At 38.8% G+C, this 26,252-nt stretch overlaps 1 protein-coding gene and 1 long non-coding RNA gene across 2 annotated transcripts in view; one reads left to right on the top strand and one right to left on the bottom strand.

Moving 5' to 3' along the window:
• Nucleotides 1-957: 957 nt before the first annotated feature.
• LOC124132229 lies at nucleotides 958-15,549 on the bottom strand. Its single transcript, XR_006860763.2, has 3 exons — nucleotides 15,408-15,549; nucleotides 6,075-6,240; nucleotides 958-1,127 (listed from the first exon to the last, which is right to left on the bottom strand). It is a non-coding gene; the product is annotated as an uncharacterized LOC124132229 (long non-coding RNA).
• Nucleotides 13,575-26,252, top strand: part of LOC124132228 (orexin receptor type 2-like) — a 119,086-nt gene continuing 106,408 nt past the window's right edge. The window contains exon 1 of the mRNA XM_046496011.2: nucleotides 13,575-13,894. The gene's annotated coding sequence lies outside the window, so the exon portion shown is untranslated. The remainder of the gene's footprint in view (nucleotides 13,895-26,252) is intronic.

Here is a 26,252-nt window from a genome sequence, read left to right as displayed (position 1 = left end):
CGAAGTATCTTTATTTACGTCGGAAGGCTCGCCACATCTTGAATTATGTTTTGTCAGTGATACATTGCGGAACTGATTCATAGCTCACGCATGCAATTATTCCCGCCAAAGAAGTATATTCAGCTGTGTGGCGTTATGTATCTTGTATTACAGCGTTTTCTGTAAATTGCTGTGACGGTAATAGCTTATGCATGTTCGTCAACTAATTATGATGGATTGCGTTGAGTTGGTTGCAAAACAGTGTGCCGATCACGAAACGTTTTTCAAGTCCAGTTCATTCAAGGATATAGTTACATATCTATCTTCAGGATAATTTGTCCAAAATGAAAACAAATGCCGTCTGAAGTTTACAATGAAAACCGTATGTGAAATGTTGGACTTCCCCATTGAGATCATCCATGCACACGGGGTAAGACATTCAGGCAAGAAGTAGGCATCCCCGTGAGCACCAGCTGTGCTCCTTTTTTAGCTGATCTGGTACTTTATACATATGAATTGGAATTTCTACACGGATTTGTCAAAACAAGAGAACTTGGGCAGGAAGTTCAACTTAAGCTTCGATCCATATTCCAGCAGCTCCATTCCTGGAGGTTGAAATTTCATTATTTTTGAGGCACAATTGAGCGTGCTCTTCCTACGAAGATTTCAAAGAGCGTCTTACGATGTAATTCTCTTTTTTACTTGTACCATGTACCCTTCTTTCCAATGTTTGTTGAGGTGAACAATTGACTTGCTTTTGCATGTGTTTGTGACGGGTTCCACCCCTGGGACATGATAAGATCACGTTTCTGCAAACACCTGGCGTCATCATTATTTGATTGTGATTGATAAACACATGCTCATGATGGGCACTGTTTTAGCAGAGATTTCTTATGGATATGGTAAGGGTTTTGTTACTTTTATTCATTAGAATGTTCACAACACACTAAAGATCATGCTTTATCATGTCATGAAGTTTATTACATTTTCTTAGCGGTTGCAGTCGTGTTCAAGACCCTGCCTTTTCGTCTTGAACACTGCTGCCCACCTCTTACAGTCGAAAATGAAGGAGGATCATCTCCTAAAGTTGACACCATGTCCGCATGAATAATTGTTAGCCCTTTCAGTTGGAGATGCTTGAAAACTATCTGCAACAAAGAAAACCTAGTTGATTGGTGACTCCAGAAATGTGTTGCCAGGTTGCATATTTGGTTCAGTGCAGGCTTTATGCCTGGAAAGTATTGTAGTTTATACAATGTCATGCAAACTGTTAAGGGTCTGCTTCACATCCTTTATTATAAGGCTCAGGTCTTTTCAGCCACCCTTCGTACTATTCCCACACCTCCGGATACTACTTTTTCTACTTCCCCAAGGGGGGCACGGGTGGCCCAGTAGTCTAAGGCGCCGCGATTCGCTGTGCAGAGTTGCGTCCCTTGGGCACGTCAGAAATCTATGTTTGTGGGTTCGAATCCCGGTTCACCCCGATAATGTTTCTAGGTTTGTCAGCACCAAACCCGTGCTCGTAGGTTTCACCGAGGTGGTAAACGACTGAGACCTGCATCACTTCGGACTTTCCTCCCACATTAAGCTGACACGCCGCGATATAACTGGAAATATATTAAAAGCGGCGTTAAATCCAACTCACTCACTACATCTCAAAGGCTGATGGTGCATTTGGTTACTTACGAAAGTCATGCACTTTGTCACTTACGTTAGCAATAATATGCATGTGTGTTCAAAATTATTGTATTTCCGAATGCGTTCATGTGGAGATTACTTGTATGTAGTATGCTTCTGCTTTTGGTTGGAGAAAGAAATTACAATTTTCACGGTAATTCAAACGCATATTCATGTACTCTTCCGCTGCAGTGCATTCGGAACATTGTAACACTTTATGGATTCAGGCAAATAGTTTGAAGGCAGAGATCGCAGTTTAATAAATAAATAGATTTGACAGGATGTTGTTGTCAGCTTCAATTTAAAATAAATTAGCATGCATAGTTCTGTAGAGAGTATATAAACAACTGGTCTGGTACCTGCCAATCTTGTGATTGAACATAAGCATTTTGAAATCTACTTTTAAATAACTACCATATTATAGTAATACGCATAATCAACACATAACACGACAATGTGTATAGACAAGTAATGATATATAACTTAGCCAAATATTCAGTTTCTTTGGGTTTTTTAAACCAATTCAGCCCCATACCTTATTCATATAATGCACACTTTCATATCGTTTTGTTATATTTGCATGGCAGATTTGATTATTGTTTTACATGCTCTTTCGCAGGGAAAAACACATGATTCAAAATATTCTTCAAATATTCAAGGGTAGCTAAAAATAAATTTCCCAAATATCATTATTCGCTGTATTTTAATGTTCCATTATCTCATATAAAATTTCATGTTACAGCAGTTATGCACTGGTATAAAATATTTTTAAATCTGCAATCCAGAAATGTCGACATCAATTTGATTCCGGATCGAGTCATGATTGGGCACTTTACTTTTGTAAATTCAGTACAGTTTTTCTTTAATGTCGGTGATAATGTATTGAGTTTAAATATTGATCTGCAAATCCAACAACATCCCAAGTTATTAAATTTGATAATGACATAAAGTTATCTTTCATAAAAACAATTTATGAAAAACGAATGTAATCCACGTGGAAGGTTTCTGTGGCTAGCAATGAATACACGCTTTGTTGTAAAAACTCGTCATTTTGTGATGCTGTATGGAAGCGCCTTTGAGGGATCGAAATAAAATTGTACTAATATCATCAACTTTATTCACGGTACCGTAAATGAGTTAAATGTAGGGTATAAATTGACATTTTATTAGATTACTGCCTCAGGTTTTCTGGAACGAAGAAACAGGTTTACGTCCAAATCAGATATAAATATCGATAATAGCTCATACCACCAATTAGCTTCCAGATGATTGTAGCATAAAAGAGGCCGACTTGAAAACCAACACATAATAAAAAAACCTCAGCTTGTTAAGCGAAGCAGAATGTAACCAACAAAAAATAAATATTACAATCGTTACTATTGATACCTTATCCAGGTTGTGTGACAGCCCTGCGAGTCCCGAGTCAGTGACGGAAACAATGGTCACAGGTGAACTAAACCTGGTGCTTGAAAACGCACTCATTTCAAACTGATTTCAAACCACGTATGATCCTATTGGGGGGTTACTAGATGAAGCTAATTAAATCGATATTCTAATGCCATGAAATCAACCGCACATTGACGAATTTTTACATTGGCGTTTGTATTATACAACATTCTAATTTCATCACAAATGACATTTTGACAGAATTCATGAATTGAAATGTGAGTGCAGAATCAACTACTGTAGATGTTTTGTAACTGACACTTTCTAGTGAGTGCAAATGTCATTTCAGCTAAGCATTTGTTTCTTTCAACATTTTTCAAGTGAGATAATTTAGGAACAATGATGTTTTGCATTTGTTACTCAATAGAACAAGAACGGATATATCAACAATCAATCTTGATATTCCTAAACTACACATCTTCTTGGAGATAGATTGTTGATTTCTGTAAATTGGAATACAGCACAGGTAAAATCCGGGAATGTGATGCATACTTGATATGATTTCTTTGATGCAAAATACTAATTGGTTTTCTTCGTCGTGCAGCAAATGGAAAACTAATATGGGTATATTTCAGAAACGCATGCATATTCAATAAGGATTCCGTGAGTGAATTATAACGTGACAATTGCCTTTGACAAAACGTAGGAGGTATTTTATGAACCGGCAGTGAGCAAATCGTTTTGCTGGAAGGCAATTTAGCATTATCTTTCAAAATTACATCCATACAAAATTTGAACAAAGAACATTATTCAATTCTTTTTTCAAATGATTTTAACAAAAGCCAAGAAAAAGGTTTAACATCAATACAGCCATCCAAAAATGATTGGAAGCCAACCTCGCGTTGACGTGTATATAATTAATGTATTTATTATTTTGATTATTATTCTCTCACAAGGGTTTATTCTTAAATAATAAGGGCTTAATGGAACACTTTTCTTCAGCGTTGTGTTGCAGGTATGAAATGGGCATGGGATTGGAAAGAGAAAACGTATTATCGTCTTTGAAATAAGATCGATCTTATCCGAAGTTGTGTTTCATAATCTATGGTGCATGTACATTGACAGGTAATTGTTGCGCCTTTGTCGTCATTGCTGTTGTATGGCCTTCTCGGCATATACATTAATTAAACAATACACAAGTTCAGTGTCAGGGTTAATGGTTTAATTTTCCACGGGATGAGTGAGTGAGTGAGTTCGGTTTAATGCTGCGTTTTAACATTATTAATATCACGGCGTGTCAGCTTAATGTGGGAGGAAAGCCCGAAGTGATGCAGGTCTCAGACGTTTACCACTTCGGGGAAATCCACGAGCACGGGTTTGGTGCTGACAAACCTAGAAACATAAACGGGGCGCACCGGGACACGAACCCACAATAATAGGTTTATGGCGTGTCCAAGGGACGCAACTTTGCACAGCGAATCGCGGCGCCTTAGACTACTGGGCCACCCTTGCCTCCCACTGGAATGAAACAATATTAGATACATCGAGAGTATTAGCGGAGGATGCTGACCTGTTGTAAACATACTATCTAGAACAGAATTTTTTTTTTGTCGCTAGAATATGATAATTACTGTACCGAAGGGGGCACGGGTTGGCCAGTCGTCAAAGACGCCGCTAATCACTGTGCAGAGTTGCATCCCTTGGGCACACAAGAAGCCTATGAATGAGGGTTCGAATTCAAATTGTGTTTCAAGGTTTGTCAGCACCATACCCGCGCCGTGCTCGTGGGATTCATCAAAGTGGTAAACGTCTAAGACTGGATATGATATTTGTTACTGATGAGTCAAGTTTGGAAATACCTTCACCTTGGATGAGGCCTAGGAAGTTGTAACTTTGATCAAACACCTTTTGTGCAAGAGTCGCATGAAGTTCTTTGAAACCTTGTAACTTTACATTCAGCGTATGCGTTTCTTATATTATGCGAAATGATTTAATTTGCAGCAGAGTTTGTGATATACTTCGGGATGTGTGACCACATCATATTTATCGCATCGTTTATCTGATTGGCTATTTGATATTCTAGGGGATCTGAGATTTTGTGAGACCAGATAATTTGTTTCAGCTACAGCTGCAAAACCAGATATTTTTTTATTAAAGCTATGAGTCGCACAAATAATTGGCACAATGTTATTTTTTGTGGCAGATATTTTCTTTTTTACAATATGAGGCAGATCTATGTTTTTCAAGATATTTCGGGGACAATTCATTTTTTTCGATAAAATCACAGCCGGATTTTGTATCGAGATTATTAGATGTGCCTTTTAAGCTTCAGCTCCAAAAGTATGAGCCTGAATTCTTTTGAAAAAAAACCACCTGCAACAATCTAATTTTTGTGGCACTCAATTTCCACCATTATCAATGGTCGGTTCCGAAGAAGTTGATAGTGGTTTATGTGTGCGTACATAAACAACCAGGGTTACAACCAACAATGTCTCAACGAATTTGTAGATGTGGAAAAGTATCAGTGGAATCGTGCCATCCAGTCTACCTGAAACTGTACCTGTAGCTCGGCGTGTTTGTTTCTTGCCCTGCACATCTTCACTTTGAATAGGTTCCCAGTTGTATCACCGAATCTCAAGGAAAGTGCCAGAGGGAGGTTGCAGGCATTTATCAGTTAAAAACTGATACGCGATGATCATAATCTGGAATTCAAACCTGCGATCCGTAGATCGGCCATAGCCCGCGGATCCTAACACATCTAAGGAGAGCAATTCTGCACAGCCGAGTGCCACACTTTAGACCACAGGGTCATCCTGCGCTATTTCACTTTGAAAAATATCGATTTCCCTCTGAACCCAAGACTCTGAAGGTGAGGTAAAACATGGTTTAAGGTCGCGTTCAAAATTATTTCACTTACATACTGACGTGCATGCACGTGTGTTTGTGGTTGCTTTTACTTTTTCGGACGTATGCCAGCTTTGTAATGTCATCCCACTGAGATACCATGCCTTGGATACCCTACTCAGACACACCATTCTTACACCGAGCCTACAAATCCTTGTTTTATCCCCTCTCTTCGGAGCCAGGCAAGGAAACAACAAGTACCATCTTTTGGTATGACGCGGCCGGAGGATCTAACCATCGACCTTCCGCTCCCCGGGCAGACGCTCCATCCACTAGACCACGGAGACCAAGAGTCTGAAATGAAAATTCACTATAATCGCACCTGAGTAAATCGATATCACTGAGGATCAAGGATTCAAGAAACACAATATAACTTTCAGTTCTAAAACATAGTTCAATATTACAGCTCGGGATATAGCACCGAGGTACATATACATTGTACTCAGTTCATTATGCATCAACAGTTCGTGTTTCAGTGATAAAGAAACAACTTATTCTTGCATCAACTCAAACGAAATACATTTGCATGGTGTTCAAAACTATGTTTGTTTAATTAACATATATAGTTACTCTGAAGACATTTACATTCCACAATAAAATATGTTTAAATAAAAAACATTCCTTTCAAGTGACACAAAAAAGTATAGTATATCTAATTCATCCCGGATCCGCGATGTTTCTTAACAGATACACACCTCGTTCATTATTGTTGCAACTGATGAGAATAGCATCATAGCTCAAGAAATAGGACAAATGCCAGGAAGCGGTACTCGATGTCCTTGAAAGAGCATCTGTTGATGTATTTATCCAATGAATCAAAACAACCATGAAATGAGTCAATCTTCAGGATGTAGAACTATAATTTATCCCGTCTTGTATGTAATCCATGCTTCATCTTAATAACCACATGTACTGTAACACAGGCGTATATTTTTCCTGAGTTTTCCTGCATATTTCTCCTCACCTCTAATACCGTATTACATATTTAAGCAGGATGCCATTTATGTATTTTACGTTTTTCATAACGCATAACTAATTTGTTTTGTCTTTTATATTCAAAATAATACAATGTTGTTAAAATGCAGTTATGAGTTATTTCATTTATGATTAAATGAAACTATCCGATCTTTGTTTATTTATTTACTTTTTACATTTATACCGGATTTCTATACTACATATAAAGTATTTCTGCATAATCGTGGGCGTTCGGGTAGCCTAGTGGTTAAAGCGTTCGCTCGTCACGCCGAAGACCCGGGTTGGATTCCCGACATGGGTACAATGCGTGAAGCCCATTTCTAGTGTCCCCCGTCGTGATATTGCTGGAATATTGCTAAAAGCGGCGTAAAACCATACTCACTCACTCTCTCTGCATAATCGTATCAGGAAGAATCTCATTTATGAGGCAAGATCGGAATCTATTACGATGTCTTGATCCACGGATTTGCTGACCAATGAATATAAATCTTGAAAAGCAAATGATTTAATCCAAATAACCAGCGCCCGGAACTTAAATAGCCTGGAATAACCAAAGGGGGACCACTCAGCTACAATTGATGTTGATCGAGAGATCAGTGTAAAATTGATTTGGCGTCGGTATGGAATCCTGGAGGTGAACTGAGGCGAAATGGACTTTCACGTCGCGTTCAAGATTATTGCACTTATATAGCGACGTGCCTGTGTGTCGCAGGGGCATTATTTCAGTGTATGTTTGTGCTTGTTCCAGTTTAAAAGTGCTCGCCCACTGATATACCATGCCGCAGTTTAACATGAATACCCCACTCAGACACAGTACACAGACTCCAATGCCGACAATTCATTGTTTTACCCCCTCTATGCCGAGCACCAGGCGGGGTACAACAAGTACCATTTTTACCGTCTTTTGGGCAGACGCTCTATCCACCAGCAATACCACGGAGGCGGTTATGTGTGTACACACATGTATGGATCCTAAAAGGAACATTGCATCCGATTGCAATGCATTATGATTCAAAGGTTTCGAAATACCTAGGAATTTGGTTATACATCATTCTCATTTGCACACGTCGCCCTCCAGCGTACAGCAAAATTCCACAGATATTTCTGCCTGTAATAATTATTGAACAACGAAGCCCAGCTTCAACTTATGAGAGGTGCCCACTCCTTAATGTTCAAAGAGCTCTTTATAGAGATGCATACACCCTTAACCTATCCTGCAAAATTCTTTTCACGTTTGTTTCAGTTTCATTTTGCTATTTTTGCTTCCTTGTTAATAGTCATATATTCTTTATATTACTTGAAGTGAAATTAGCGCGTTTTCTAACGTCGCTGTTCTTAGCGACAAGCGTCCGCTTCCTATATTACATTATGTGGCAGAAGAGAATGCTGTCGTATATTTTCCGGGTAGTGTGATTTAGAGTTACCTCTCTTGGCTGTTGACAAACATGACAGTCTCGATTGTTCAAGAAGTTTCGGTATGGGACAATTTTAGAAGGCTGTCTGTACCTAAAGCGACACGAGGACGATTCGAGGCCTTTTATGGCATTCCGTCTTGCCTGCTTACCATGTGCAAAAGTGCCTGTTTGAAAACACCGAATTCCTGCCGGCTTTGGAAGCTGGTCCGGATTCCATAACGGACATAACCCTTTTTCGGCGCATTCATATATTCACTGACATATTATGGAACCTTACATATTATTGCTGCTGCCAGTTGTTTGCGTAACCCTTTGTGTTTGTAAACATAGATCTGAGTTTTCAATGTGGTTTGTGAATTACTCATTGATCTTGTGTGGTCATTTACCGATTTCACACTTTGGTTCTGCGCGAGCCGATTCATAAATGGAGCATTGCGTTTCAGTTTGAAAATTAACTCGTAACAACACGTACACTACTGCTCAGAATTACCTACCTGTTATCCACTGGGCCAGGCCGATTCGCAACAGTACCGGGATATTTTTGCGGATTTAATGCGCTACGTATGCACAATTAAACCACTGCGTATACGTGGTATGCGGACATTATCGCGGCACTGTTTCCAGTTGATCCTTCGCCATACAACAGCTGATGATTAACGATGATCGGATGATGAGCTCCGTAAACCACAAACATGAACGTACGCTCTGTGCATGAGAATGTACATGTAGTTGTAGGTGTGGCTTCACATCGAAGTAGTATATCCCCACAACACGGCTCTGATTACATGTGGGGCGGTGGGGTAGTCTTGTGGTTAAAGCCCCCCCCCCCCCCCCCCGTGATATTGCTGGAATATTGCTAAAACCGGCGTAGTGTCATACTCACTCACTCTGATTACATGTAGCTATTCACCCAAAGGTGCACATATGTATATTCATATGAAAGTTACCTTAGAGGACCCTCATGGAACCTTATATACTATTCAAAGAAGTTCAAAGAAGGACACCCGATTCGTTCATAGACCCCATTCGAAAATTATATGCTACTCAAAATAAGTTAAAGAAGACCCGATTCTTTCATATGACTTTAGTTAATCTGTCATAGTAGACAGAACGCTGACACGAAAATTAACTTTAGTAATATGAAATAATCGTGTCTTTAACTTCTTGTGGTTAGTATATATGGTAGTAGTATGTATATGACCATCTAAATTGTCATCAGACACCGTAAAACGTCCATACATGAGAACTATAATTGACGGTGTCGTGAAATGTGTGAGCTTGCCCTACAGGAATAGGACAACGTACCCAATTAACTCAAATGTTAATAACCATAGCCTCTAGAAAATATAAGGTCCGTTGTACCGTTTGCAAGACTGAAATGGGTCACGGTTTGTCATAATTAGTATTGGGCCTTTCTGTTCGTGTTTCGTCTTATACCGACTGTGTATACGTACTCGTCCCTCGTGATAGCAACCGAGGTTTTTTCCAGTTGCAGACCCGAATAATGGTGTCAAATGATCGATGCATCTACATGTGTACTAAAGCTATGAAAGAGATAGGGATGGCCCAGTCATCTTATATAAGGCTAATCTAAGGCATTTCGCTTTGTAGGGTAAAATTAGGTCTTTTGGCTTGCCAGAAACCTATAGCGTGGGTTTGATTCCAAAATTCGCCCTGATTGTTTCTTCGTTTATCAGCACCATGTCTGTACCAGTGGGTTTCATAAAGTGCTCAACCTCTTAGATCTGCAGCAATTAAGGCTTTCCTCCCACATCAAGCGACACGATGTGATAAAACAGAAGTACGCTCTGAGGGGATTAATCACCCTCACTCACTTGCTATGGCATGCTCACTGAACCTTATACTATTCTTCCATTAACAAACAATCTTAGAATAAAATTTGAACTATTTTGAAAATTATATCTTTAATCTAATCCAGTGTTCATAATCCTTGTTCTCAGAAAACAGGATAACTGTACACTGAATATGACAAGCATGTATTCACTTTACGTACAAAGTATTGATAATTTTACAAGGCAAAGTGAAAAACATTACAATCGATATTCAGAAAAAACTCCCCTGTATAAACATCGATTGTTGCAACACGTTTCAATAATAACTAAAACACACTGAAGTACATCCACAAAACATTTATGGATTTCCCCGAACCCCAGCTGTGCAATGGTCGAAGAATTCTGATCATAAAAAATCTTCCAAAACTCCAACGAAACGTAACCGATGAGGCATTATTCTACTTGAAAAGAATAAGAATTGATCAAGTGTGGGTTGGTGAATGTCTATGGCAAATAGGTTCCGTATCAACGTGACAAATACTCAATACTGAAATAATCCATCAGTACATCTGACAATAACATACTTTACCTGATATGTGGCATTAAAAAAACCCAACAAATAATGTCTACACATATTTCGGCTTAAGACAGCTGAAGTAGTTGAACAATGTTCACCATATGGGAACTAGCCTCTTGATAACAAACAAGATAATTATGCATACGTTCCAGCAATAACGCGTCTCGATAGGCACTTGGCTTTCTATCCACAGTGTTATGCAGCCCGCCAAGGCCAAGATAAACTCTATGAAGCCCACAACACGGTACTTCCCTATTTCAGCAAGCTTCGCGATGGTCTGTAATCTCTGTTTATTGAATAAACACGGCGATTATAACGACCAGATGTTAACGTTATCCGGGATAAAATATGTGGACTGGCTTGTTGTTGCATTGAAGGAGTTTATTAGGTGATTTGGGCACATGTTTGCGAACTTGAGACGGTCTCCCTGGTCAGCTCGGAGATTTGTTACTGGAACCACTTCATATTGGGTTTGACATGTTAAGGTTAAACAGAGTCATTTGTATCTTTCTGAATGGCATGTGTGTTGGTTCGATGTCAAGTGAAGAGATTTAAATCATTCATTTATAGTTAAACCCAATTGCAAACCGGTATCAAATTTCCATGAAATTACATTCCATCAACTTGACATTTGAGGAATATTTTTGTGTTTATTTTCTGCAAATAAACCTCTAGAATACTAATTGACACCAACACTTCATTCTTAAATTGTCTCGAATATTTCAAAGAAATAGATGTACCCTTTGTTCATTAAACCTGGATTGAGGAGAAAATAGCTGTCAATTTGTAAAGACGTTTTAACCAATAAAGGCATGATCAGCTGGCCTGCTTATTATCATCTATCCAGTATGATGAGATTGGTTTGGTTTTGAACATGGCCTTAAAAAGTAAACGAAAATGTACCGTTCATAACATAATATCATGCACACTCGCCTGTGTAAATCCCCTATTAATATTTTAATCATTAACTAATGTTTACTGATGAATTATACATGTTCATTTGGTGATGAGGACAACGTGAAATATGGAGACCCAACTGACGTATTAACTCCCAATTGACATATCCCTTTATACGGTGAATTGAGTTAAGGTTAAATAGGGTTTAGCGTCGCGTTTAATATCATTGCAATTATATAGCGACGTGCATGCACGTGTCTATGATGCCGTCGTATCCCAATGCTCATGATGTCAATCACTGTATTGTCTGGTCGAGAGATACCATGCCACAGTTTGACATGAATTTCGTACTCAGACATATTACAATGACTCGAAAAGTCCTTGCTGTTATCCCCCTAGCGCCGATGGCCATGCAGAGTAACAGGGTCTTTTGGTATGACGCGACCATGGATCTGAAACCTTCCTCTCTTCGGGCAAACGATCTGTCCACTAGACCACTGGCATGTAAAAAAAAGGATTGGCTGACAAGATGCCTGCCTTCTTAGTGTCATAGCGAGAGTCGCACTGACGTTTGTTTATAATCAGAATATTAGTTGTCATTTCTTCCTGTTGAAAGCACAGGGTGGCCTTAGCTGTGACACTTAATGGGGTGCTATGCCAAATCTCTAGTGCCCATTCCTTGTCTAGATTTCCTTGTTGTAGGAAGTGCGATGCCTTGTTTGAAATTTATAAATTTATTTATGTTTACTGAATTGTTAATACAAATTGAACCAAACCTTTTCCGAATTAATTTTCAACGCGAACCAAAACATAATAATTGTTTTTCTTTCTCTTGTCCCGCCTGTGGTAGGTTTGTCATCAATACCAATCTGCACTGAACTGCTCGAAATACCAGGAAAATAGTGTTGTGAAGAGTAGTGCAAACCTGCAGACACCTCATTCAGCTTCGTGAGCACACGTAGGTGTCCCCGATACAACGTGTGAAGCTTAATTAACCCCAACCAACATCCTCTTATTACATGTCCTGATTTCCGTAGGCAGCCCGTCTCGAGTCTCATGAATTTTACATCGGGATACACAATGAACAATGTTAAATTAGTCGTTGAAGATGGAATCGTTCTCGCCATTTCCTTCTTCAGTGTTTACATTAAACACGCATGATGGAACTCAGGGCGGTTTAACTCATAGGAAAATGTAACTACATGTATGGTAATATAGAGTTCTTTATAGTTAAACGAAAATAACAATTATGGTGAATGATTATGATGAATGAATCATTATGAATAAATGATTATGCATCATTACGACGACGATCCCAGTTGTGAGATCTCATGTGAAAAGTTATTTCATTGAATGTCCATATTCCAACATACTCATGAAATTAACTCATGCTTGAACGAAAAACATTGGAAATTAGTAAATATTGTATACGTGTATTTATACATGTATGAAATGCGGAGCTTCCTAATTTGTCTTTGAAAACTTCTATTCTCAAAGTATTTGCAATCATTTATCTCCATAGCGAAGGTATTGAGGAAGCAAACTCTGTATGTACTTCTGAAATTATCTTTTTGTACATAAGTTAGGGTTTCTGCTTAAGAATGAACCACAAAGATATACGCTTGTTACCAAACACTTGTGATATTTGTGACTGAAAAGCGTGTTTGATTTTATGTAAAACAAACTATCTAATGTTCAGTATTTAGTGTAAGCCAAATGGTTTTCCGAAAGTTTCATTGTTGCAGGTTTGTCCCACTAGAATAAACAAAAAAAGATGGTGTCTATTTCACAAATATAACCACTACCACATTTCACGATTAAGTAACCCCTTTAAGAAGCTGAATAGACATCGGAACATATACCTCAATGCAGAGAGTGCAATTCAGAACATGAATAATGTCAAATAAACCTAAAGATAGTCTATCTGTACAGCAAGTGGACAGGCCCGCCTCTCCGTGAACTGCTGCCAACCCTGGTCTTGCTGCTCAGAAGGTGTGTTATCATCAGCAAAGGCAGCGACTCATTTATTGACAGTTCCTCTTTCTACTGCAGCGTTCCACAGTTCGATAGTCGCATCTCCTTTCTGCTCTTCGCAGCAGCTTATCTCGGAAGGGAGACAGCGGAACGCTTGCTGTAGGATTTACCATTAAGCTCCCTCCATCCATTCTATCAAGTCTAGTAATGAACATTGCAACCAATCTGGACTAACACGCAGACCGATAGTGAATGGAGTGTGAAGATTTGAGGAGGGATTTCTCTGATGGTATATTTCACTGTCGTCGTCAGCTTAGGTAAGCGCCTTTGTCATAGTGGCATGCACATTGTGTTTAAGTTTGTCTATGTTGCAGGTGCATGTCATATGGACTTAATCCAGCTTCAGTGATGATGTTTCAAAGCATCAAATTACCATGCAGCTTGTACTTTGTAATGCTTGTCTCTTCAATTTCCTTCTCAGTACATATCGATCTACAAAGTTTTAGTATCCGTAGCGTTGTTATGTGACACTATCCATTTAACTTCCATACTCTGAAAGTTTCTTTGTATCAAAGACACGTCATAATGCTACAGCCTTGAAAAGTTTGTTCTTTTTGGATCCTCTTCAGACAAAGTGAAATGTCAACTTTAGTTTAATTAAAAATACTTTGTGTGATTATTTGTATGAAATGAGATAATTCTAAAGATAATGTTCTGATTCGTGTATTTACCCGACATTTAGGATGCAACATTGTAAACTTTAATATGAATAAACAGTGAACAGTAAAGTTTTAACACCTTGCCGTAAACTTCTGGTTGGGACAACTGTTGGGAAGAACGAGGTGGCCATAATTACACAGGCAACCATGTGAACCATTCATAGCATAAACTATCAGAAGAGTTCCATTCTGGAAATGTAAAACTCATATCACGTGTGACAGATAGTAATAGTACGATTTGATCGCAGAATGTTGACATACAGTGTATTGCATCTGTTGTCATCTTTGAGACAAAGGTGTTACCAACCCCTCATCAGCTGAAGTTGTTCAGACATTGTGGAGGCAATACATTTCTTACTTTTTATCCCTTTTTGTAACGCCAGTCAATCAAGCTATAAAATTGCTCGTACCTGTCAGCCACATTCTCTGTCTATATTTCAAAACGCAATACAGCATGTGCTTTTTACCACATAAATATTGTCATGATCTATTGCCTCTGGTTTTTCAAGTGTGCATCATCACTTATTCATGATTATTGAAAGAACACTTTGCTTGAACATTTAGCACAGTTACAGTCATGGAATTTTCATTCCAACGTTCTAAATGACAACAACCTGATGACCATTGCTGAAGACGCACAGTCACTTTACATTAGAGACTTCCACAAAGTTCATAGATTGATAAAACATTCTTTAGGTACTTATATTGATAGAACATTTCATAGTTGCATTCATTGATAGACATTCTCACAGTACTTGACAGAAAATCGTGATTTATAGAACATTCTTAAGGTACATATATTGGTAGAACATGTCATAGTTGCATTCATTAATATACATTCACACAGTCCTTGATAGAACATTGACAAATGATTGGGGGCATCGGGAAATCACGTCACACATCGTACCCATGTGGGGAATCGAACCCGGGTCCTCGGCGTAAAGAGCCAACGATGTAATTACACCACACTGATATTTGAAAAGGGCATTCCTAAGAAGCATACGTTTGTATTACATGCATATGGCGCACACATTTGTAGTGCCCCCTTTAAGTGTTCATTGAAAGACGTCATCTTTCGCTAAACCTTCAATATCGAGATAACCAGACTCACCTTGACAACGAAGTTCAGGTAGGATCAATATGTAAACGAGTTTGGTCTGGTGTAGTCTACGTCGACAGCAAACCAACGTTATCAACACCAACCCCTAAAAAATCGACATGTGTGTTATCTGGTGTTATTTGGCATATATATGATGGTGGCAGCTCGGCATGGCCGATAACGAGAGAACAGGTCAAGGTGACCAGTCATGCGACGTGTTTACAAGACGTTTCGTTTACGTGCATGTAAGACTACCCTCTTTTGATGATGAACATAAACTTTGTTTTTAACACGTAAAACGTCAAATCAGCCCAAAGACAAAAACATAGAATAAAAGTTATGTAATGAAAACAACCAAATCTTTTCTTAACAAATATCCCTGATCTTTGAATATATAGTGAGTGAGTATTTTTATACGCAGTATTTGAACATACAGCATTATCTTATATTGAGTTGGATACATCATGAATAGACCAAACGAATACAAGCTTATCGAATATTTACAAAAAAAACAGGGGATGCCTTAAATGAACAACGGTCTCCGCAGATGACACACAACAGTCAATTCCCAGAATGTTGTGTCCGTATCCACATATAAACATTGAGTGTTGGGAGGGGTTGGGGTCGGGGACGGGGAAGGGGTGTCAATTGTGATCAAAAATAAAAAACAGGGTCCATTTATAAGATTCGAATGACGTGTAATAATAAAACCATAATCAATGCCCTCTGAAAATTGTACTACAGCTTACGGAGAGTAAACTGAAAAAGAAGTCCCGTTGACATTGAATATGCCACAGATATGAGAACACACACGTGGAAAAGATGTGAGAACATACTAACAGTAAATGCCACAAAACTGAAAAAAAACATTTGAGGAGAAATTTGACAAGATTTGCAAAACAGATACGAGACATATGTGAATATTCACTTGGGAACCCACGTTATTACATACTCGAGAATATTGCGAACATACTCACGAAATAATTGGCACTATATCAAACTTTGTTGCTGTAAATGTGAAAATCATGCTTGCATGTCTTCAGATAACAGAAATCCCTCTCCCGGTGTCAGCGTAGCATTGTCATGTCAGCGATCTAGCAATGCTTTCTTTACCAGTGGCAACACATGTCGCTGTGTTTTTGTGGTAAAGTAAACGGAGAGTTTCGCTTAAAAGCTTGTATTAGTTCCAATATAAATATAAATGAGAAAACTCGAAAACTTGAGATATGCAATGCTTGAAGCTTTGCTCTTTATTTAAACAGAAGTTAACATTATGTTAACATCAATCTGTTTACTTTTTATAATAGACTTTAAACACATACACAGAGCCACACATGTCCGAATCAATGTAGAATGTAATCTCGGTTTGCATGTATTTACAATCTCGGAATATAAAATGTATCTGGAGGCATTTAGTTTGTGTTCAGGTATGTCTGTGCTTCAAGTTACAAACGCAACATGGCTGATTGAAGGAGGGAAAATTCTCCCTACTTCAAACGTGTTCTACATTAAGATAACATTTATGAAGCCATATAACAGTCTGAAACCTCTTAGGCTTGATTGAACAGAAGTATGATGTACTTAGGTACTCCACGACATCTTCAAGAACATCAGCCTGTTGTCAATGGGAAATAATCATGTAACACATAATTTGTTCTTGTGAGATACACAGAAATGCATACCAAAAATATATTGGTGCGTTCCCGTGAAGTATTGTTTGTTTGTTTGTTGTTTAACGCCGCACTCAGCAATATTCCAGCTATATGACGGCTGTCTTTAAATAATCGAGTCTGCATCAGACAATACAGTGATTGATGTGATGAGCATCGATCCACGCAATTGGGACACGATGACATGCATCATCGAAGTCATCGAGCCTGACCACCCGACACCGTTAGTCGCCTCTTACGACAAGCATAGCCCGTGAAGTAGTTATTGTCTCATATATAAAGGAACGAACGTTGTCAGATTAGTGGGTAAGTATTATTTTTACGATACTTAGCAAGTATCATCCCGGTTGGGACACCAAAGTTGAGGAAATAGAACCGGCTCTCCTGTTTAGTGATTGAAGGCGTCAACCACTGAGCTACTTATACATGACGCTGGAATATTGTTGCGTGCGGCGTTAAACAATAAACACACACTACAGTGATGCAATTCCATTCTGTACTTTAACATATCTGTATATCTACAAACGTCTAAATAACTTTTACATTTCATAGAAAGGGCACAATTATGTATTGTACAGGTACTTATAATCAGGGACATCTTCCGTCATCCAGCCTCTCCTCGGAAGCACGTTCATTAAGCTAAGGGGCGGTCGGGTAGCCTAGAGGTTAAAGCGTTCGCTCGTCACGCCGAGGACCCGGGTTCGATTCCCGACATGGGTACAATGTGTGAAGCCCATTTCTGGTGTCCCCCGCCGTGATATTTCTGGAATATTGCTAAAAGCGGCGTAAAACCATACTCACTCAATCAATCATTAAGCTAATGCAGCTTCCCTACCCTTGCAAAAAGAATCGTGTGTTTCTTCCACCAAAACTGTACACTAATCGACCACAGTGTACAGGATTTGTGATACCATTCTCCTCGAACAAATACAACACTTCCTAATCATGAATTAGTAGGGTTAAAGTCTATGACATCAATTAAAGATTCCACCCTCTCAAAAGCAACAGTGATTATTCAAAGGTCTTCTCTGGTTACTAATATGCCCTGTTGTTATGAAATGTCCATCAGTGTCTGCGCTGGCTTAGGGGCTAGATTAGTTGGATGATAACATCATTATGTTTATTCATAAGGTATCAAAATTTATCTCGGAGTTTTGAACGTTACGTAAGTTAGCATGCATTGTTTCCACATCAATCAACAAGATGGATATCTCCAGTCAACGACACTGTCATTTTCTCTTTGATCGTGATCTTAAAATAGGGGTTACAACGTCATGAAGGAATATAACGGTAGTATTAAGGGAGTGAGAAGTAATAACTTACTTTCACGACATTTTCAGTGAAGTAGTGGGACGTTTATCCTCCATACTCTGTCGAAAGGGTAAAGGGTACAATAAAAACATAAACATAAGGTTCGGCATTCCATGTTTCAGGTAAGAGTTATGTTGACAATTCATTTTTACGAATCCGAAAATGTTTTCAAACTGATTGTTTTCAACGTTTGGAATATTGTTTGCATTACTTTACATATTACGATAATTAGAGAAAATATTTCGATAATTAGGCGTTATCTTAGCCTTTATATATATTTTGCATGGTGAATAATTATAAGATCAAGTAACACTGACGTACATTGTTAACTAAAACGTGATTGAGGCTAAACTTGAGCGTTAAGGTTAATTGACTAACTTGAGTTCATAATGTAATATTTCAATAATTAGGCATTATGGAAGCATAAATACATATTTTCCATGGCGAATAATTATAAGAACAAGTAACACTGACGTACGTTGATACCTAAATCGTGATTGAGGTCAAGCTTAAGCGTTAAGGTTAATTGACTAACTTGAGTTCATATGTGTATGTACGTATTGAGTCATAGTTCTATTGGTACATCACATATACAAAGGATATAAACGCGAGACTCTCTGCAATGCCCTCGCTAAACAACTTCGAAAATAGAAAATAATTCCCGTACCGAAAGGAGCGAATAACAACACTGTACCAACGTGTGTTTAGGTATTTAAGACAATACGTAAGGTCTACTTTATCATCACAGAGATCTTAAGGATGAGACAGGGAATTGTGCCTATTTCACATGTAACACATCAAGATCAAATGTCCAGTATAAACTCCATTTCTAAGTTTTCAACAGAGGAGCGTGTTTTTCATGAATGAAGGTATCGGTTTACATGCATACTGTGTACGGATACGACAAAAGGTATCGATGGCCAGTTGAAGGAAGCACGATATATATATATATATACGGTTATATTGTACATTTCAAACTATGACATAAATGGCATAAAGACGATATTGCATCATCCAATGATGTGATGTGTGTCTGTCATCGAACGGACCATGTGCCATAAAACGATAACAAGGGACAAGTATCATCGATGTCATAGTGCTTATCTGGCAATGATACATCACAGTGTTTGCCAAAGAAGGATCATCAGAGAACAGTCACTCGTCGATGTCATGATGCTTATTGAACAAATCTGGCAATGATACATCACAGTGTTTGCCAAAGAAGAATCATCAGAGGAGTGTCACCCATCGATGCCATGATGCCTATTGAACAATTCTGGCAATGATACATCACAGTGTTTGCCAAAGAAAGATGATCAGAGAACAGTAACCCATCGATGCCATGATGCCTATTGAACAATTCTGGCAATGATACATCACAGTGTTTGCCAAAGAAGGATCATCAGAGGACAGTCACCCATCGATGCCATGATGCCAATTGAACAATTCTGGCAATGATACATCACAGTGTTTGCCAAAGAAAGATGATCAGAGAACAGTCACCCATCGATGCCATGATGCCTATTGAACAATTCTGGCAATGATACATCACAGTGTTTGCCAAGGAAAGATGATCAGAGGACAGTCACCCATCGATGTCATGATGCTTATTGAACAATTCTGGCAATGATACATCACAGTGTTTGCCAAAGAAGGATCATCAGAGGACAGTCACCCATCGATGTCATGATGCTTATTGAACAATTCTGGCAATGATACATCACAGTGTTTGCCAAAGAAGGATCATCAGAGGACAGTCACCCATCGATGTCATGGTGCTTATTAAACAATTCTGGCAATGATACATCACAGTGTTTGCCATAGAAGGATCATCAGAGAACAGTCACACATCGATGTCATGATGCTTATTGAACAATTCTGGCAATGATACATCACAGTGTTTGCCATAGAAGAATCATCAGAGAACAGTCATCCATCGATGTCATGATGCTTATTAAACAATTCTGGCAATGATACATCACAGTGTTTGCCATAGAAGAGTCATCAGAGAACAGTCACACATCGATGTCATGATGCTTATTGAACAATTCTGGCAATGATACATCACAGTGTTTGCCATAGAAGGATCATCAGAGAACAGTCACCCATCGATGTCATGATGGTAATTGAACAATTCTGGCAATGATACATCACAGTGTTTGCTATCGAAGGATCATCAGAGAACAGTCACCCATCGATGTCATGATGCCTATTGAACAATTCTCGCAATCTCTATTATATATATGTATATATCCATGAATCGCCTCATTTGTTTGGTATGGATTTAGTGTAGGTAACATGAACAATTAGCTGCAGGATAGCTTGTACAAAAGGCAGCAGCATTATGAGGTTGAATAGTGCCTTGTGACATGTAGTTGAAAGTCAACATGACTCCATGAGGAAACGCATTAAGATGCACCTACAAAGTACATTAAGAAGAAGAAACCTTTTGAATCAATGGGCAAAAGATGGAGAATTCTCTCCCAGCAATGTCATGAGGGGAAACATCAAAAAACTGGCTTCAGGCATATATCATAACCATTGGGGGAATCGAACTCGCCCTTCTATGTGACAAAATACACTTTAACCACAAGTCCCTCAAAGGCATTGCCATGTTTCAAGAATGGCTTCGTAAAGTATGCCATATACATTTATTGGCTAATATAAATGGGGGATCCTAGACATATATTTTCACCATTGTGACAGTTATGTTAGAGTGTAGATACAAAACCAAAAGATCTGTACATAACACTTTGGATGACGGCATATCCGGTATGAATTTTTAAAGAGGATTCTTCGAGTAGGAATGATGTTCTATTTTGCCTTATGGATCAAGTCACACCTGATGCAGTATTCTGCATTGATCACAATTTAACGCCTCTCACGGATGTAAGGAGATCCTTTGTGTTTCAGTTCGATCTTAAACAAACATGTTTGTCTGTTATTTCGAAAGAACAAAGCCAAGACTCTTTTCCAAAAATTAGAATGATAGAAAAGAATTGTTTCACTCCGTTTCACCTATCAACAAAGAAACCTTTCAAGCTTTAAGGAGAACTTGAATGACCACCAACGGCCAGTTTGATCCATAACGAGCTTATTCACGTTAAGTATAAAATTCCATGGCTACTTCTAAGATCGACAGCAAACAGTCAAGAGTCCCTACCGATATCAAGATGGTTCAAATGAATTCGTTGTAGGTCATGGTTGGTCTTGAGAGTTTTGTCAATTAAACACAGATAAAATTTTCTCAAGGTCTAACGTTTGATGTTCGAATGGTTTTGAGTTAATACTCGCCACAATGTTAAATGCATCTGTGCAGAACCAAAACCAATCCATACCAATACCTTTGTATTATCAAACATATATATCGATATAAACAGTTAACAGATAGGCGTCTAGATGCACATGCAATGTATTCCTGTAATTAGAGTATACGTTTCTTTGTGTAATACTAATACCCATTCATTAGCGTAAATGACCACACAAATATACACTATATAACTCATCGATTGATACCTCTTCAACAGCTGATGTTGTATCGTTCTCTTTCATCCTTGAAGAAAGTGTCTGTAACCGTTAGTCCAGAAAGTTTGAAGCGTGTGGTCCATGGTGTGGATATGTCTAACTTGTTATCTCAAACTACTGGGCGAGTCGTTATGAGGAACGCGTCTCCCGACAGATGCCAGTTATCAGAAGCTGATCAGTGTGAGCTGAAGCTTCGAACATTAACAGCTCCGAGATCCAGCAGACTGCCATACCGACTGTTATCAAGATTATCTTTGCACATTAAGATATCGCGTATGTGCTGAGGATGATGGCTCAATCAAAACAAGACATGGAAGGTGTTTTACAACTAACAGAAATGTCTCAAGAGTTTTAAAATACTTTCAATAGTTATCGTTTTAGGGTATTAATTTTGATTCAAAACTGTCTAAACTAAAATAACGCAGGACGAGTGTGAGATGAGAATGCGTATTCTAAAAAAGAAAAAAAGAGCGTCAGCGCCTTGAAGTTAGAAACATACATGTGAAATATTCTGTGTTGTCTGGGATGGGGAGGGAAACCGCTCGACCTGACTGGCCTTTTACAGCTCTTTTAACTCAATTCAGTGAATCCCAGGGTTAAGATATGTTCCAAAACCCGATTAAGAAAATAATTGAATGTGAAGTAATAGCTGAGGTTTTTTTTCTTGCGATGCATTTTAAAAGTACGTAACACCAATTGCACTTTTTTCCTTGTGTCGAGATTACTGCTGAAGGAAACGAACCTCGAGCGACATAATTATACTTTATTTTACCACCCTGGTAGATTTTGCTTTGATAGAAAATGATGTGTCAGATGATGACACCTCGCCCTGAGGATATTCATGGCAGGAACACCTGGATTCCTTCCCATCTGTGAGTGTATTGGGGATGCTTCTATGAATCAATAGCGGAAGTAATCGTGCATCAAACTGATAGGCGAGTTAATGAAATGTTTGCATTCTTAAATAAGCTGTTAACAAGGGAAGATCAAACAGAACTAAGGTTCATTGAGTGGAATCGATGGCGAGGTGATGACTGGGGACAAATGACAATTTGTTTCTTTACAGACAGGAGTCAAAATAATTGTGTTTGTCTTATCATTTAACCAAAAGTCTTCCTCAGTGTCTTTTGATGATGAGGCAGTAAAATGCATATTTTGCGCTCACCATCCAGGTTTGTCGAGTTTGTTTTGTTTGTTGTCTTACACCGTTTTCAGAAATGCCTTACTGTGCTTTCTGAAATGACATGTAAAAACTGTGATTGAAACTCTGCACAACTTCAATGCCGTGGGGGTACGATGACATACCGTAGGCCACACAGCCTGGCCACCCTTTCCATGTAGTCGCCTCTTTTGATCAGTTGTAGGTATTGAGGTCCGCTTCTAAATAATCCGAGTGCAGAGAATATCCTGACATCTCTTTATGCATTGATTTCAGTATCATGATCAAAATAATAACGTTAATTCGAAACATCATAAACTTAAGTTGTTTTGAACTGCTCTCGTGAAACAGTGATTTCAGCCGATGTAAAATGATAACAACAACAACAACAACAACAACAACAAAATAATGATAATAATATAAGCAAAACATTCCACAGTTTTCTTAAACGAGCCAAGGATGTGGGACACAATGTTAATGTCAATACCAATATTTACAGATCGCCGTCATTTTGCGTTGAACGTTCGGCGTTAAATAACAAAGAAACAAAAACTTCCCACTCGAAACCGTCAATGAGTGATTTTGCATCAAAATGGAAATATGAAATGTAGATTATGAAATGAATTCAGTGAGACTGTCCAACACATTGCCATTACATCCCAAGATTTGGCACAGAACACAGCATCTTAAGCAACATGATGGCCATGGAGTGGCTCGATCCTTTTATTACCGTCTTCGCCACACTGGTGGTTTTGACACACATTTTTGTGTGTGGAATAGGCCCGTATACAGCCTCAGACCTATCCAAGCTTACAAACCTGATCTTGCCCTATTTGATAAATCTGGGGGCACGGGTGGCCCAGTTGTCTAAGGCGCCGCGATTCGCTGTGCAGAGTTGCGTCCCTTGGGCACACCAGAAACCTATGATTGTGGGTTCGAATCCCGGTTCGCCTTGATTATGATTCTTGGTTTGTCAGCACCATACCCGTGCGTGTTGGTGTCACTGAAGTTGTGAACGTCTGAAACCTGCATCACTTCGGGTTTTCCTCCCACATTAAGCTGACACGCCGCAATATACCTGGAATATTGTTAAAAGCGGAGTTAAACACCACTCGCTCACTTTTTGATAAATCTAATGAAGCAGTTATATCACTGCATTGTCTGTCCCTTTTGACACTAATTTCAAGAACCGGATTTGCTGCCAGGATTACAGCCCTTCTGACAATCTGGGTAATGCCGAAGGCTGCAGTGTTGGGGAGTCTTCACATTCTCCAAAAAGGTCTGGGTGGGTACTACGAGGCAGCACTTCCTTGCGGAAGTCCCATTCGCTTTCTGGCAGCGTGTTGAGTGTGCAAGGGCCCTCAGCTGGTGATGAGCCTTACCATCTTGACTGTGCCAGGATCACCCAAACCCCTTTTGCTGCATTTTTTATTTTAATCTGTACATTAATATAATGGTGATCCACTTGAATTGGACTTTTCTCTTGCGAGATATCTTCCTCAAAGTGCACCATTTTAACCCCGGTCCACTCGCTTTTCTTTGCCATCTCCCTGGGGAGCAAACAACCCAAGCTGCCTGAGAGCCGCTGAAAAGTTGATCCTACGCTTGTTGCAGAGCTAGAAAGAAAAGGTTTATCCTTCATTTTCAATATATAATACAGCGTAAACCTCCGAAACGCCGAACATTTCAGTTGGGTCAATGTAAGGCAATGTATTTTGGGCTCCGATATCACGTAAGTCTTAGGCTGATACAAACGGTCTCGACATAACCCATTTCTTTGCCGGCAGGTGGCTTGCTCCAATATCTGTGGTTTCTGGAGATAATCAATGTCTACCCAACATTGATGATAAGCGCCTGGCCCTGCAGGAATATGTGCTCATGTGCAACATAAGAAACTGCTGCAAGATATAAAATATCATCAAACGTTTTCCGGTTCGTGTTTATGTCTATGGCTTAACTTAGAAAAGGCGAAGCATGTATTGTTCATTGGCTTTCAGCGACACAGTACATACGTGCTATCTGGCTTGTATATGTATACACCCCGTAGGAGTGTTTACTTGTCAATGTCACATGTACAGGACATTGGGTTAAGGTCGTTTGGGCCTTCAAGAACTGCCATATTTCAACGATGATTTTAAAAAAATTAATTAAATTGTTCATTGAAATTGTTCTTTTTTACTTCCAATATAAACACATGTACAGATGAATGGGTCACTATTTAAGAGATTTTCTGAAAGAGTTTTATACTATTTTGGCATCAACATATTTCAGACATTAGTCGACATCCACTGAATGTGTAACTGCCTTCTAGCATTTAGTTGAACATTTAATTGAACAAGTAGTTTTGACTTGCTGACACGTGTTTGTGTTCTTAATGGTGTTGTGATTCCATTGCTGGCAAATTACACATATTTAATGAAATTACTATAAGTACATTACATCACATCACATTTGTAACCCCAACCCCGAGTAGTCCAATAAGGGCGCTCACCGCCTCATTGCTCAACGCCATTATGTCCTGCGCGCGGAAGTCACCACATCTAAGATGTCATTAAGATGCCAGTGGCAGCAAGGATGACGGTGTGTGCTTGGACAGCGTACACTTCGAATGGTAAAAGAGACTGAAATGTTGCTTTAACTGCAATGTTTTGTTTGTTGTGTCATTCCAACATGGATATCATAACCAAACCATATTATTTAAGACATATCTGGAAGAATTGCGAAAAATGCTATAAAACTATGTATTTTAACTTTCATAATATGGGTCGATAATGGCATCCAGACAACTTCAAGTCATGTTCAATATCTTCATACAGAAGAAACCCGAAGCAAAATGTTAAATACAAGACTTCATTTCTGGACAATTGCCCACGATGAAACAGGTTGCCTTTGCATGTGTTTGTGATTGGTGCCACCGGTTGGGCAGGGTATGCAACCTTTAAGCGAACACTTCGTATCATCACTATTTGATAGTGATTCTTAAACACGTGCTTCTGATATAGTTGGAATCGTACAAAGCACTCGGCCTTTAGTAAAGGTTGTTTATGATTATTTCAAAGGCTTGTTGCTTTCATATTTTGAGAAAGTAATCCTTTGTGATCCATTTATACACATTTCTTGATTGATGAGTGATGCCATACTTATTTACAAAAATAGGACCAGTATGTCACACGATATTTGTAGACATGAAAA

The sequence above is a fragment of the Haliotis rufescens genome, unplaced genomic scaffold (genome assembly GCF_023055435.1).
Source record: "Haliotis rufescens isolate VD_foot unplaced genomic scaffold, xgHalRufe1.0.p SCAF_13, whole genome shotgun sequence".
NCBI classification, from domain to species: domain Eukaryota; kingdom Metazoa; phylum Mollusca; class Gastropoda; order Lepetellida; family Haliotidae; genus Haliotis; species Haliotis rufescens.
Note: the sequence above shows the minus strand (reverse complement) of the source record. Positions and strands in the feature narration are given on the sequence as shown.